Here is a 16,512-nt window from a genome sequence, read left to right on the forward strand (position 1 = left end):
CTCCGTTGACCTTCTTACCTCCCATCGCCCCCATGACGACCCAGATTTTTTGGCCGTTACGTCCAGCGCGTCGTTACATCCATACCGTGCTATTACATCCAACGAGCCGTTACATCCATTGTGCCATTACGTCCACCGATAGATGTCACGACACGATGGATGTAACAGCTCGTTGGATGTAATGGCCCGTACCTTCCACGCTGTTAGAGTGCAGTGCACAGTTCACCTTGAAGTGAGCAACCATTTCTGGGCGATGGCGTCTGTGTGATATACCTGTTGCCTCTTAGACTTAAGCTTTGGAGGAGCATGTCAACAGCACCTGGGATTCTATGACTTTGTGACATTGACTATGTACTCTACGCAATGAGGTACCAATGAGGTACCAAGCGGAGGCAGAGTGTCCTTGTGTTTAGTTATTTTAACCCATGGTCACCATACTTGCAGTCCGTTAACTGACAGTTGGCGTAGTGCAGCTGGGTTAGCGCCATATAAACTACCTTTTTCAGATACTTTTCAAAATGAAGAGGCACTTCATTTCTACATTTTTAATGTACATCTTCTACTTCGTCGATGTTGTCCTGAGAAGCTGCTTTTACTTATACCCTGCACGTGACGTGGAATAGCGCACATCATACGACGTACCACTTCCTCTGTGAGCCTTGATCGAGCCCTGGTAGAAGATACAAAGGCACTCCTATTTGAAAGGATTTATCTACGACTCAGAATGAGTAAGCGAACTTGAAAAACTATGGTCTGGAAAAACTAATATCTAAGTTTTAGATTCGGAGGCCTAGTCGGTTCGAATATCTTCCACACATTCCAGTGCTACAGTCTCATATGTCAGTGTCTGTGAGTGACGCGAGATAGCGTATTGCAATCATGTTCGTAAAAGAAGCGGTGTATGCTAATTCGCTAGTCAGTGCTTGTTAAGACTAAGGCGGTTTGTACTCGGCATGTGCGTTGCTGGCTTTTACAAATCGAAGGACGGAATACAGAACGCAAAATATAATAAGTGTAAGAAAGCGTCTTTGAAAACGTTTTTCTATCGATCTGTAGCGTAACCTGTGGAGCGGTACATTCCATGTACGCAGACGACCCAACCTGTGCTTCCTTTAAGGCCGGCCCGCATGGGTCGTGTTTCTTTGAATATCTCGCTACGTAAACCTCTGCATTGCGACGCACCGTTAAAAAAAATACTCCTGTGAAAAGGAATGGGGCGCGAATCCAAATCACGCTGTTTGACTTGACGTGTGGTGATTGGTTGGGAAGCCCGTGAACTGACTGTTGCGTGAACTATCAAACCTTCCCTGATGCAGTGAATCACGGGCAGGCTACGCCATACAAAATTTCGCACTTGGTGTTAAAATCTTGATTTTACGCAAGAAAGACGTACCGTGCGGGTCGGACTTTGGCAAAGCTGTCTCTCGCCTGCTGCTACAGAGATTGCCTGCTACGCCTAACGTAGATGCAGGACGCGGTCCTGGCAAAGGTACAGCAGTTGATGCTCGTGCAAAGTGGTCCGCTAACGAGTTCACTGGGACAAATTAAAGTAACCATCTGAGCGGGTATGTAACACGTTTTATTGCTTGAAAGGAGAAGCGTTTATTTCGCGGAAACCAAACAAAATCCAATTGCAAAAACCGATTTCGCGTCTGAATATTATTGGGCCGCTGAAATCAAAAATATTTATTAGTAGCAATAGGCGAGCAAAAAAGAGCAAATTAACAGCAATTCAGTGGCAAGATTAAACGATAGAAAATTAATTAAATAAGAATGGGCGCACGCACACTGCGCTCCCATTGCTGAAATGACAAAATGCTAGTTTACGCGATATGCTCATTTTGGAGAATTGTGCTCACTTAAACTGCGTATCCATTGGCGAGGCGAGTTGAGGCGAGTTAAGATAACCACCAGCGACAAGGCTGAGTGTGCTGTCTCAGTTTTCCGACGTCTTTCAGGACGAATGTGAGCACAGTCCCCCTGAAGCCGACACAGGATACATACTAATCCCCATCCTTCCTGCTGTCCCCTGTCCATCTGCCCACATCTGTACGACGCTCATAGCCACCGTTGCTTCGCGGCGCAAACCGGGAAGAAATACAAAATTAAATAAGTTAGGATTACCGTTTTGAGTTTTTCACGGATCGCAGATTCTGTTCACGTAGAGCATGCGGCCATTGCTGAGATTATGTAAGACTACTTTTTCCGTTTTGCACATTTTGGAGACTGTTCAATTACACTCCGCAATCCATTGCCGGGGCGAGATAAGGCTACTGTTTTTGCGTTTTTCACCTTGATCGCACGTTCATTGCTGTGGTTGCATAAGCACATTAAGCTTGTTATGAATTAAGCTTATTCAATACGCACATTTTTGCACATTATGGAGATTGCGTTTACGGACGTTGGGCATTCTTTATTGATGTCAGATCAGGCTGTTTGCGTTACAGCACCTTGGATATCAGAGTTCTAGCGCATCGCTCGCTGTCCTTTACGTACGCAAAGAAGATAGCGTTCGATTCACTCTGTCTCACTACTTTGTTGAGATAGACTGCGTATACATATTTCAAGTTTGATACGGCTACTTACTGCGTCTTGCATGTTTTTGAGAGCGTGTTCCGTGTTCACGTACAGGTTGTGTTTCAATTGCCGTGGCCGGATCAGGCTGCTTTTTCTGTTGTGTATCCAATGTAGATTATGTTCGCCCAGATATGGATCACTCTCCGAGCTTGGACGAAAGTAATTTTTATAACATTTTGAACCCCGCGCTTTCGTTTGCCGGTCGCTTATTTACTGCAAAGAGGGCGATGTATTCCTTGCAGAATTATCCTTCGGTTCCTGCGTCGAAGCTCGTCTGCTTCCTTCTAAAATATGGTGAACTTCGTTGAAGAACATAGCGCTACACTTCATAAGAGGTTAAATTCGCAGGCTCAATAATTCGCGAATTTCTGAGGAGCCTGGACCACGCAATCATTCACAGAACATTAAATTCACGATGCCGAGGTGCGTCGGCCCTGCATTTGGCGTCTTAGAGGCCCTACACCTTCAACTTCTAGGAAGAAGTTATCAAGGGGTTCCACAACTGAGTAGATAACCCGTTGCATTTGTCTTCATTTTGAGCCATTCCGATTGAGACCGCTGGGATTAGGGGTGCTTACTCGGCTGGTATCTGGGTCATCGCGAATTGCCCCGTCTCCAGTCATTCTTGTAACCGCCTCGACTAGGTACGATTAAGACTCGATAAGTGATGCGGCAACTTTTACCCAACAAACAACAGACGTCCTGACGACGTCTGTAGGATATCCCATCTTGGACAATGGGATATCCCTGGGAGCAGCCTGAATATCCCATAGATATCTATGCGACATACAGGAGACCAGGATATGGGCACTGTTTGGACGTCGCAGGTATATCCCTGCGATGTCACCTCGGGATATTGGGACAAATGTGGGACGTTTTTGAACTGTTGTTCTGAATGTTAAAATTCAATATAATGTGCACTTATTTTACTTGATGCATCAGAAGTGACGACGCCACGGTTTTATAAAGGGAAAGTAGCCTACATACTTACAAAACATATGCATATGCTAATTAATGAATGTAAACATGTTAAAGGTGCTCTCACCCCAAAAATAAGAGCAGTCGTCCAATGTGCAACACAATTACAACGGAGAAGACCTGAACACATAGTGAGGCAAGGCAATGAAAAAAAAAAAAAAACGCGAACGTAAGTTACCCAAGCGCGTTGATCAAATTTATTCCATGTTTCGTTCGCGCATTTTTCTGTCATTGGTTCGTATATTTCGCGGAACTTAAATACGCGAGGAAAAGAGCGCTCGCGAATTTTGCGAAAATACCTGCGCTTTTCTCATTTGCTCTCAAAAGCTCACTTTGCGACGACAGAATTTTGAAAGGAGGTTCCGCCAAATATGGTACCACATTGCATGCTAGGCTTTCCGATTGATGTCAAGAGAAATGCATGTAGCAGAACGTGCAAGCACAAACTAGTGTAGGCTACTCAGACACAGACGGCCCTTTGGAACACCGTGTGTCACTGACTTATGTGGGAGAAATGTAATCACACCCATAACCTCGTGCATGATTGCGGCCTTCTCTCTGCGCGTTTTGGTTGCTTTTCAGAATTAAGGAACGGAAGTTTGAAGCCTCCGTGTTGCCACACTGAATGGCTTGCGGCCTTTTATAATGTACCTTGCACTCCAAGTGTCATGCTGCTCCGAGGAAGATGCCGCCTATCATTACGAGATAGGTTTTAACTACGAAGGAGTTATCAGACGTTTCTGGTTGTGAAATAATGCGCGAGAAAGTGGGACAGGTATTTTTAAAGGGAAGCAGGTTATTCCTATTAGGATGTGATAGTTTGTTTCAATATTTTCGGTTGGCGTAGTGTATGTGCAACTGGCGAAAGAGCGAGTTTCAAAATGCCGCGTAGGTAACGCATTTGCATTGCCCCCCGCCAAACGCCCGTCAATCAGATCACAAAATAACGTTGGTATTTGTAGTTCGTGGTCACTTTCCACAAAAAGTGGTATCCCAAGTTCTCACGTTATTCAGTTCTATAGCATGGCTGTGTCCCGCGCAAAAAACGGCGCATGGAAACTTTATCAGGTCACAAAATCTGTAAAACAACAACAGCAACAACAATTTTATTACAACATGATAATTCGGGAGTTTCATTGCCGGGGGCGATACTGTACTACTTTGCTGGTGGTGATACGGGGAATGAAATAATGGGCCCCTTCACAATAAGGACCCAAGTCCTATGGTACCCAGAACCGTGAAGAGAGCTATGAGGGCAGAGCTTTGGCGGGCTGGATGTGGCCAGGGACCAATCAATTTTGTGAGAGAGGGGGTCGAAAGTCTAGCTCGTTAGGGGTTCCGGGTAGTACGGTTCGAGAAGGTTTCTAGTGTGCGCAATGATGAAGAATGTGCCTTAGATCTTCTACAGTACTGCGGTGACTGCAGTGGGGAAAGTAAACTTGCCTCAAACGGCAACGCCACTGTGCTGTGAAAGCCACATCGAGGCGCATTCGATCAACTAATGCGGCATGTTGACGAGAGATATGTCGAGGCATGCGGAAAGTGAGCGCTGGATGAACTCTGCTCAGCATGGCTGGGGGACAATATCAGCGGTCCATTTGCGGGCAGCAAAATGAGTCACGAGGCGTCGAAGTACGGACCGACGATCTCCTCTCAGCAGCGCAATACTCGTCAGTCTCCGAGACGAGAGAGCTGCTTCTGTGGTGCTGCCGGTCTCTTCATTCCTTTTGACACCGCAATGGGCTGGAACCCATTGAAGAACCAGCCTGTGCCCTGCTTCATGGACAAGTTTGTAAGCCATTCACACGTTCATAATCAACCGCGCGGATGAGCCTCGGATGCCAGAATTTTCATTTGCTGGCAGTGCGCATGTTGAGTCAGTGAATACGACCCAATCCCGTGGGGTAAAGTGAACGATATGCTGCAGAAAGTTCATGGCATGGAGTTCCGCGGCTGTTGATGAGGTTTGATGCGAAGGTTGACGTCCTTCCACTGCACCTTCGGATGGGATGACATATGCCGACGTGGACTTGCAGTTTTGAGATGCGGCATCGGTGCATGCTGCGGCAGACGTAGAAAACTTCGCGTCTACCTGATCATAAAAGTGATCTCGAAGGACTTGTGGGGGAACCTGATCTCGTCGTTCCTAGAGGTCCGGAAGACGTGCACAGGTGGGTGGCACAAGCAGAGACCAGGGGACATTCGGGGTGAGACGTCCTTAGCTATGAAGTCAGTGAGAGCCCTGCGTGTCCTCTGCGCTACGCGATGGAAATCACTTTCAGGACAGTACCGAAACTTTCTGAGGAGTGGGTGACGGGGAATGTGCGCGCGCAAACGTAAGAAGTGTCGAGACGTTTTACGCTCACGAAGGACCTCCACCGGGAGTTGACCAGCTTCACCTAGGACTTGCCGTGTTACAGCAATTCTTGGAATTCCAAGGCAGCAACGAAGGCCTGGGGCAAACAGTGCCCAAAGGGTATTTAACGGCGTTGTACAAGTCATGTGTCTGATTGGAAGGCTGTAAAGCAAAGTCGCCCTCACCAAAGCCGTCTGAACAGCTAGAAGGTAGCGTTGATCACTGCCCCCATCCTAAGCCAGAAAGAGGTTGAATTGCAGGAAGCCATCGCTGCACTTTGGTTTCAAGGTGCTCCATGTGGCGAGCCCAACGCAGGTTCGCGTCCTGGACCACACCAAGGAAGCGATGGGAACGTACAGGCTCGAGGTCCTTTGCACCGACCCACTCTAGGAAATTTTCCATATCCTTGAGGCTGAAAAGGAGCTCGACGCACTTTTCGAGCGAAAGGTACATTCCAAGTCGCGAGATGTACGAATGGAATTTAAAGCTAGCTGCAAACCGCGTTGAATGGCTGGTCGTGACTTGCCTACTGTCCAAAAGGCAACGTCATCGGTATAGATAGAGAATACTACTTTGCGAGGAATTATCGATCGGCCTTCCTGCTTCCTTGGGGTACGCCTTGATCAACAGAGCACTTGGCCGTGGGATGTGCGGACAGCGACAGTTCGGTTCGTAAGAAAATCGTGGAGTCAGCTGAAGAGTCGACTACATAGTAAAAAAAAACGAAAATGCGTGGAGCACACAAATGTGCGAGACGATATCATATGCGCACTTGATGTCCAGGAAATCCAATAAAGAATCCGCCGATAAGCACGAGCATGCTGGACTGTAGAGACTACGTCGAGAGCTGAATCAGTGGAGCTTCGGTGGCGAGGAAATGAGGGAACACACAATTTATGAGGGAACACACCTTGTTTCTTCGAGCCACCAGTCGCGTTGATGCAAAACCATTCTCACCATCAGTTTTCCCCATGGAGCTTGTCAGGCTCACATGGCGAAAGGAGGATAGAGCGTTTGAGGGATTGCCTAGTTTCAGGATAGGCACGACTAATGTCTCCTTCCAGGTAGAAGGTACGGAACCCTGTCGCCAAGACGTATTATAAACATGAAGCAGACCTTGGAGTGATCGCTCGTCAAGGTTTGGCAGTGCGGCATAGGTGATTTTCACAAGTTTCAACGCAGTCTTCAGCTCGATTATAGTAAGTCGCGGTCCATAACATCCGGTGGCCGAGGCCTGTCTTGGTGAATTTATGTCATCATGCTCTGAACAAAACCGCCGTGTACCGCTGTCGTCGAGGCGGCCGCCGGTGTCGTCAGGACGACGGAGAAATCTGTCGGTAGCATGTTTTCGTCTACACCCTTAATGATAGCCAATGCCGCGAGAGGATTGTTTTGTGGGGGCGCATCCTTCAGAGCTCTAATTGTCCTCCAGATCTGTCCCAAGCAGTACACCATCATTGGTCTAATATCGGTCCAACATTGGCAGCCAGTACAAGTTACATTGCTCCAATATAGGCCGTACAACTCGAACAGATATTGTGCCAATGAAACTGACAATATTGGTCCAGTGTTGCAAGTTGAGCCAGTGACAAATATGAATGATCTGTACGTATAGTAACTGCCACACCAGTCTTGTTTTAACTGGCTTCAATATGTAGCACGGCAACAGGAACGCATCATATTACGGGTCATTATTTTTTCTTTCGTACAATTTGTTATATTTTTTGTGTAGATACTGCAACTTTGCCATCGGCTGCTGGCGATGGTGAAATAGTAATATCCCGCTTGGTATGGGATCCGGGTAGTCACATAGAACAACCCATCATAGAAAACATATGCGAGCATCCCTCAGCAACCTTCATTGGGAACATCGCGGTAACAGCCAGAATCATTGGCAAAATTAGCAAATTTCACGCACAACCCGCACCTTGTCTAAAGTGGAGCGTAACTCTCCTGCAACGGTGCGAGGCATACGTCTTAGCAACTTACAATCAATCTGTAATTGATTCGAGGCTCTTAACGTACAACATCAGTATTGCAGGAAGCAAGCGCAAGCAAGTATCTAACCACATTCCATACGGGATTACCAGACTGAGTTTCAAGACGAGCAACCAATGTGACCATGTTTGTGATGAGAACAAATAGAATGAAAACGTGACATGTATCCTTAATACAAAAATGCGACCCAAGACCTTGGTAAACGAGGACGGTTTAGAAAAACGGCTGCGTCCGTTCGTACTTTTTTTTCTTACTATGTCTACCTGTAATTGTATTATCGAACGGGGATCACTTCAACCGATCCCACCTTAAGAATCAGGTTTACGACCATGCCCAGTTTCAACGGGTACCAGTTCAGACTGGGAGCGGTTGCAATTTGCACCAGTTGAACTGTTATCGAACAAGGACCACTCCAAGTGGTACCACTTCAACCTATTCCAGTTCAACAATCAGATTCAGATCTGGTCTGGGACAGATGTTGGCCACGCGTGGGTATACCTCATGTTCGAAGTTCCTCTCGTTGTTGTCGTCAACGTCTACTGTAAGATTATGGTGGAAATGATCACGGATGAAGACGGATTAACAATCTGAGAAGTCGGGAGCGCGGAAACATACGGCGGACGTTGGGCGTTACATTTCTAGCGCGAAAATGTGAATAAAGTATTACGGTCGATTAACATTGTAGTTATACACGGGTCTCCTAATGTGTGCAGCCACTATTCCAGGCATAGAAACAGTGAATAGCTGTATTTGCATTTGTGTTGACTGATAAACGGTAGATCCCATGGGAGAAGACATACCATTTGTGCATCGTTTTCTTCGGGAGTGTTGATGTGCTCTGTTCTAGGACATCGTTTATGGTATCTCCACTCTTGAAGCACGTATGCGACACTGAAGAAAATGAACCAAAATTGCCGAACTTGTTCACAACAATTTCTCTTTTTTCGTGAATCTTTGTGCCAGACAACGGTCTCCAAACTCATTTATGTCTTCTCTTTTGCAGCTGACGCGAGTTCCATGAGTTCTTTGAGTGGAGTAGAGTCGGCGAGCGAGATGTCGGGTAAGTTCTCTTTCCCTGCCTAATGTGTTGAACGGATTCCCTTTATATGACCATTTTCTTGAACTTGCAGAAAGCACGGTCGGAGCTGCAGGAGCAGGTAACATGTTCTGTTCTGAATTCATATTGTCTAACAGATCATGCGCATCCTTTCTTTTAGAAATATATGAGATACGCGCGTTGATACATCGTTCGGACCCGACCAAGCTAATTACCGTCGGCAAAATAAGGGTTAACATCTATTTCGGATACGCACACATCCCTTGCACAGATGTAATATGCGCCGAACGACCAACTGTTAGAATACACAACATGTGAGCTGTAGTACTTTATTGGCTGCCTGTGGGGTTCGTATTTTAACGTAGTCAGTTCAAAGCAGTGGTGGCCAAGTGTCCCGCATAAGTAGTACGAAGTACCACATTACAAAGGTACTAAAGCACATAGCACAATATATTAAAGTAACCATTAGATGCATTACCTATTTAGTTTGCATTCAAATATATGAAGAGCGCAATACACACTTTCGTTGTTTATTTTTTTTTCGCATAAATACAGTTACATTTACTCGTGACCATTTACAAGATCGTAAAATGCATACATGAAGAGTGTGTGTGCCTTTTAGGACTGCTCTCAAGCGGTGAATCACCCCAGGCCATAGTCATGATTTATTTGTTGTTGTTGTTGTGCCTTTTAGGTATTATACTTTTACTGGATCGTGTGATACCTAAAAGCCAAGCATACGATTCCGATATCAAACGCTTAGTATCTGTCAATGAAGAAAACAATGGAAGAATTCAGTGGAATCATGTATTGGGAAGAAAAAGAAAAGCCATCGAACCGTCATAACGTGTGTAACTACAAAACACCATGAAGGTCTTTGGAAGAACTGCGGAAGACAGCGAGGGCCCAGCCTCTGGCCTGTCCTCCTCCTGCGCGCCTGTTATTTTCCTTTAGTTGGCAACTCACTACCATCTCCGGAGCAATCGAGGCCACTATTAATTCACGCCCTCTGACCTATCCTTCCAATGACCCCCCGAGATTTCTCTCGCTTCCAGCTTTTTTACAGCTCCCAGATTTTTCGATGACCAACCAAAATTTCCATCAAACCCCTCTGATCGACAGAAGCGCCGTCCAGCGCCGTGAAGTTATATTTGCTCACTTCTGGCGTAGGTGGACTCGGGAGTACAGCTCCGCAATGCCATCTGCCCGCCGTTTTCAAGACCTAGGGGTCGTACCCTTTGCAGTATAGGCGAGCTAATACTCATGTCTTTTACTCATGTCGGGGAGTGGAAGAATTGTGGAAGACAACGATGCTCTTCCCCGACCACCCTCTGCTCCTTCGCGCATGTTTTATTCGTTTCGCTGGCTAGTCAACAGTCTGAGCAATAAACCTTCGTGTGTTCCAGCTGGAGTCATTCCTTCCCCGTACGTTTCCCAACAATATTGTTATTGATAACTCGGCATGTTGAGCTTGTCAACGGTGGCGTTTCACGAAAAATGCCTCTTCGAGACAGAGCAAAAAACAATCGTAATTCCCAGATTGATGACTGCTGTTAAAGTTGAATAGTTGAGTACCTCGTGGAAAAGCACGAGAGAAACGTTGATATGCACTTTTAAGGGTAGGTGCTCAGGAATGCACTTGAAGGCTTCCCTTTACGTAGAATGCTAAAAAACAAGAGACAGCCAGACGCATAAAACTACCAACAATGCTTCCCGTATTCCGAAAACGAGTGTCCAATTTTGTAATCGCTGGTCATCCATATGTTTGGGGAACACTAACGAATAAACCAATGAGCTCAATCTGTATTTGTACCAAAACTAAAGCCCGTGCGTATGACGATAAGCTAGCGCTTGCACACAAAATAACAAACGGTCACTGATGGAAGCTGCAAAACATACAAGAAAACTACGTTCGTTAACCCACACTATACCGGGTGTCTCAGGAAGCACTGCTTTACGTGCCGGGACCTTAAGCAAAAAATATTCAAAGCTAAAGATAAAAAAAAACATCGGCACTTAGACTTTTTCGACTAATTAACCGGTTTGGGTATACATATTTCTTGCGTGGAGTAGAGCCCGGATTCGGTGTTTGGATCAGCTATCCCGCTGTTAATTTCGTGTTCATTCGCCTGGTTGGCACACCAGGCGGGGGTGTCCACTCCCCGAGATCGCAAGAGACGCTTGGTCTTCCTCTACCCGACTAGTCCACAGCTCTCGCGGTGCATACGTCATCATCCATGATAATAGCACGTTATCTCGCAAACGGAACGACAGAACCGCAAGCGCTGTTCACCAGTCACTTTGATAAGGGACAGGAAAGACACCAAAGCATCTCTGGCAGCTGTTCCTAATCTTCCGTCGCCCCCGTATGTGAACCGGGTGGACGAACACGAAATTGACAGCCGGATAGCTCCTCCATAGAGCGGATCGGTGCACTGCTCTGCGAAAGAAATATGTCAACACAAGCTGATCAATTCCTAAAAAAATCGCAAACTGTCGACGTGTTTTTTTTTTTTTTTGCTTAGAATATTTATCGCTGAAGGTCCCCATACGTAAAACGAAGGTCCCGTAAAATTAGTCATTTAAGATTTTTATATAATCAGTGAGCAAATGAGTGCCTCACTTGTCAGTTCCTGACCGATGTCCCAAGGATCTTTACCAAAAATAATTCGATGGTGCCACCTGCTTACGAATTATTCAATTTTGGTTTCAGGTACGGTTGCATTGCTACAGCGGATAATGCGTTTCAGTTAGATTTTGTGGAATATAGCGAGCTGATAGACACGAGTAACTTGTTTAAGTGCTAATCCCGCACCAAAAGGCAGGTCCCAACTATGTATACTACCGAGAATAGTACGTTGAGATGAAGGAACGGTGGTATACAGGTGTAAATATCGACCTTCTAGACACGCCAGTAGGATTGAAGTAACATCTTTTGAAAGCAAATCTACATATGCATTTTTTTTTCGCTCTCGCCAAATTATTTATTTTCCAGATAGTGTGTTGTTACCCTTTATTTAACACATCCACGCGCCTTGTGACGACATATGTAACCGGAATAGCCGGACCAGGTTATTAACCCGCGTTTCTTTGCTGTAAGCTACCGTAGAGGATAAATTAGCGCTGTATCCAAAGGTTTGTACCATTAGCCATCAAAGTGACTTGGACTCGCAGTTGCCCTGACCTACTTCTCACTCAGCTTCCTCGACTCTCAAGTGATTAATACGCCGTTCTTTCTCGCTGACCTTGCGGGAGCCCAACTTTCAATAAGTTTTCCCCTAGAAAAAGCATGATGAAATACCAGCACTGATAGGTGCTATTAACGTACGCCTCCAAATTTTATATATCACGATTGTGAGACCGGCAGACGTCATATGTAGCCAATAGTTCGTTTTATTTCACGTTTTGAATGTCTATGGTTACTAGCTCCTGAATGTTAAGAGCAGACATTGTGTGTTTGTTTCACTAGACAACCGCGATCAGAGTAAACAGCGATTATGTAAGGAAGCGTGAACGAACGATAAGTATTATGTCAGTGTGTTCTTCTTTAGTTCGAAGTCCTGCGCACTGTGCTGTCTTCTGCGTACCCCGATTACAGACTGCTAGTACTTGATGCAAGAAGAATAAGTATATGTGAGACTGGTGATCACGTCGGTGATATAGGACTTTCCCCCAGTCGGTCATGTGTAAAATGTACCGTGCAGGAGCAGGCATGCAGTGTATGGTGACGGTTGTTGCCTGTAAACGTAGAGAAAAAGTTAAATATGTTACGTCTTACGAGAATATTTCTGGTGAGAGATAACCGCCTAACTCGTAAAAGCAACCATGTTCCATGTTCCCGATTGAGTTTCTGCTATTGATGACTATACAAAACCTCAAAAACACAATGCAGTCCTTTGAATATCTAACCTATGTCAGGTTCAAGTGAGTGAAACAAGGAGTCCGCTTGGACATCTGACGGACATTTACGGAGACAATGAGGTGCAGAAGGTGGGATGTCTTACGGACATTGCTATTATATCTCTTTTGGGTGTTTATGTATAGGGCTATTTATTGACTTGTTTATTGATGTGAGTACCTCAAGTGCCCGCAAGGCCGTTACATAAAGATTCAAAAATAAATTTGAGCGCTAGTGTAGGAAAGGGAACCAAAACTGTCCCTGTATAATTTTGGAAATACGCGTATATTTAGCATAGTTTGTTAGCATATACGTATAATTAATAGTAACACGGGCACAAAGACAGTTTCTGCTCCGATTTGTTCTTTTGCCTTGCGTGGCTGAGCTTATTCGACAGGTGGCATTTAATACATCTAATATTTTCCCAGGAATCTTCAATCTATACACACTGTGCGAGATCAGTGTGAGACAATAATGTCAGCTCTTACTGAATGTTGCTTGCAACGATAAGAAACCGAATCTTCTGTAATGGTTAAGAGAAATTCTGCTTGCGGCTTAGAATCCCAGTAAACCAGAAATATCTCAGGCGCGTCGTGGGAAAGTTGCGCACATCGCATATGTCCAAGACGTCTACCGGACTGCATCTGTACGTCCACAATGTGACGTTGAAAACTATCTGATACTGTGTATTCCTCTGATATGTGCAGGACGTAAAAAGAATGGACTACTAGTGTATTATTATGATCATTAGTTCATATCGCGTGCCGGCGTCATTTCTGTTCATATATTTGCAAAAAACAAGCACACTGCGTTATGTGATGTGAATGTTATCTTGATCTTTCTCAAAGTCACTTCACATTGTTTCAGACCCCTCACATATTTCACAATCACGTCAACAAAGCTTAGTGAGTGGGAGGAACTACCACACATCTTATAGATTTGTGACCTTATCTTCTATAAATATACTTACAAATTTGGTTGATAGGCGCTAGAAATGTACAAGTTACGGCTGGAAATGCTAGGGTATTCGCTGAGTCATCGGCCCGGGTCGGACAGCATAAAAACAGGAAAACGCAGGCCGGGTCGGGCCAAGAAAAGTCGGGTCGTGCAGAGCTCGGGTCTTCCCTACTGGCACAAAGAATATGGATAGAGGACAAGCAAGTGTGGCTTTGTGCATAAGATGGCCTAAAATTTGCGGGTGGTGAGAGAGTTCCCAGCTGTTGGTAAATAACGAAATAAGTAAATACCCAAATGGCGAGAACAAATCAGTTATAACACAGAAATAGTAAAATGGGAGCAATCAAATTTTGTATGTTGATAGGTGGTACTGTTTATTCATGACCCCCCTCACACACACACTCATTTAGGCATTACCAATAACCATCATAGTTCCTGCCCCCTTGCTTCAAGTCAAATCTTTTGTACTCCTGACAACAGTGATACCGTAAGGCTTGTGAACATGAGTCGAGTAACGACACCTACAAAAAAAAAAAAAACCCTCGTAGGTGTTAGCACATTGACTTCATATGTTTATTATTGGAATTTTTAGGTCAAGAAGGGTAAGTACTGATCATTTCTCCTTTATTGAACCAAAGCAAGCAGCGTGCTCGGTATATTGTGTACCTGACGACAAACATTGAAAATGAATTTAGCTCAGTGTTTAATGAGCAAAGAAGTAAGATGAAAGAGAAATTTTGTAATTAACATTGGCCGGCCCCAATTCTTTCCCCTATGGTTTTTGGAATAAGCCCTTCTCTTCACACGGCAGGGTTGATTCGAAAGCCTTACTTTCGGGACTGTGTTGTCGCATTGAACCAGTGAACAATAGCGTTTTCACGCCCTGCTGAAACACTCTGCTCTGAAAAGAAAGCTAGTGTACATCTACATATCCTTAAGAATTCAGTTCGGCAACAAATTACCTGGCTAGAACACCCGGGTTACCTACTGCAAGGCACTCCACGAAAGCAATTCTGTAACTGAATCATCTACCACGGCATGCACCTTGTGCAGAATTGCATAGGTATAATGACCCCGTTTTTCACGAAGTGTTACATTCCTTTGAAAAAGCAGGTTCTCCGCCCAGCTTTCAGCACACTTCCAGGGTGTAAGTCACAAACCCTCAAAGATCACATAATTCATGCCGCAGTCCTCCAGGAAAAATTGTCACCTAAAGCATTCAAAGACATCGTTCTTCAGCGCAGCAAGATTTACATTGGGGGAAGTAAATGCTGTATCACTAATCCGTTATGCGAACATTGTTCGAAAGTTGAAAAAGAAAAAACACTCTTCTTTTTTTTTCTTCTTTTTTTTTGCTCAGACTGCCTTAGCATTTGGATCCAACGCCAGGTTATGTTAAGTGTGTTGGATTAAGTGTGAGAGATGACACAACCCGTGTCATTATGAACAAACAAGTCCGTGACTACTTTTGTATTAGTCAGCTGTCGATGAATCTACCTGCACGTACGTAGGGTCTTCTTGTAGAACATATTATAATTTTGGTGGTTTCTGTTTGTCCATTCGGGTCTGTTGGCTACGTGTTTCCTCCTTATACCCTCAGGGTAGTGGTACCTACAATGTTGTTTGCTCAGAAATCTGATTTCCTTGCAGCTCCAACAAGAGAGTGATAGCAATATCCGTTGCTGCGCTGGGCTTGCTGTTGATAGGTGGGGCTGTCATATTTGCTTTCACAGGTATGACAACTCAGTGTGAGAGGCTATAGTCGATTTCCCGCGGTGATTAGTTCAAGACATAACGTGAGTTTCATCTTGAGGAGCCATGTCCAGAAATGTGAGCGGTGCTCTTCAGGCAAGAATTAAAATCGCGTGAAATATAATCGTACAAACCTAGTCAAATAGCATTATGAAAGAAGACAGTTAAAGCTGTATCGCTGTATCGTTTTGTTCCACAAGCTTCAGTATAATATCACCGTACCATTTACCAGCATAGCTGGGCGAACTCACTCATGAGGGCCCTCATGAGTGCCCCTCACCCTCACCTCATGCCTTTGAGGTCGTGAGGCACCTCGTGAGTGCACTCACGGATGGCATGATCGCGGGCTTGCCCTCACTCACCCTCACCTCACCTCATGCCTTTGAGGTGAGGGTGAGTAAGGGCAAGCCCGCGATCAGGCCATCCGTGAGTGCACTCACGAGGTTCTTACCCTCATGAGGTCTCCTGTGAGTGCACTCATGAGGTCTTACCCTCACGAAGTCTCCTGTGCGTGCACTCATGAGGTTTTGCCCCTCATGAGACCTCCTGTGAGTGCACTCATGAGGTCTGAGGGGCGCCAGGTCTGTGTGAGTGAAGTCACTGGTGAGGCCTGAGGGGTGTGAGGTCAGTGTGAGTGCATTCAGAAATGAGGTTAAATGACGCTTACGAGACGTGGGCAAGTTATGAAGGCACTAGTGATATGGTTCCAGCGATCCAGCTACCGGCAGGGTGCACTTTAAAGGGCTGATGTTCTCGTTTTTAGCAATTTCGTCTACGTCGCACTGGGAACACAGCCAAGCGTCCTGAACTGATGGATTAGTTGGTGATATGGTTCCATCGACCCACGTACACGCAGTGTGCACTTTAAAGGGCTCGTCTGCCCGTTTTTAGCAGTTTCGTATATGTCGCGCTGGGAACACAGCAAAGCGTCTTGGCTGA

At 45.4% G+C, this 16,512-nt stretch overlaps 1 long non-coding RNA gene across 1 annotated transcript; it reads left to right on the forward strand.

Annotated features, from left to right (window-relative positions):
* The first annotated feature begins 712 nt into the window (after positions 1-712).
* On the forward strand, positions 713-9,068 carry LOC135373956 (uncharacterized). The gene is made up of 3 exons (XR_010416686.1): positions 713-728; positions 8,913-8,969; positions 9,040-9,068. It is a non-coding gene; the product is annotated as an uncharacterized LOC135373956 (long non-coding RNA).
* Positions 9,069-16,512: the final 7,444 nt, after the last annotated feature.

The sequence above is a fragment of the Ornithodoros turicata genome, unplaced genomic scaffold (assembly GCF_037126465.1).
Source record: "Ornithodoros turicata isolate Travis unplaced genomic scaffold, ASM3712646v1 Chromosome36, whole genome shotgun sequence".
In the NCBI taxonomy this organism is placed as follows: domain Eukaryota; kingdom Metazoa; phylum Arthropoda; class Arachnida; order Ixodida; family Argasidae; genus Ornithodoros; species Ornithodoros turicata.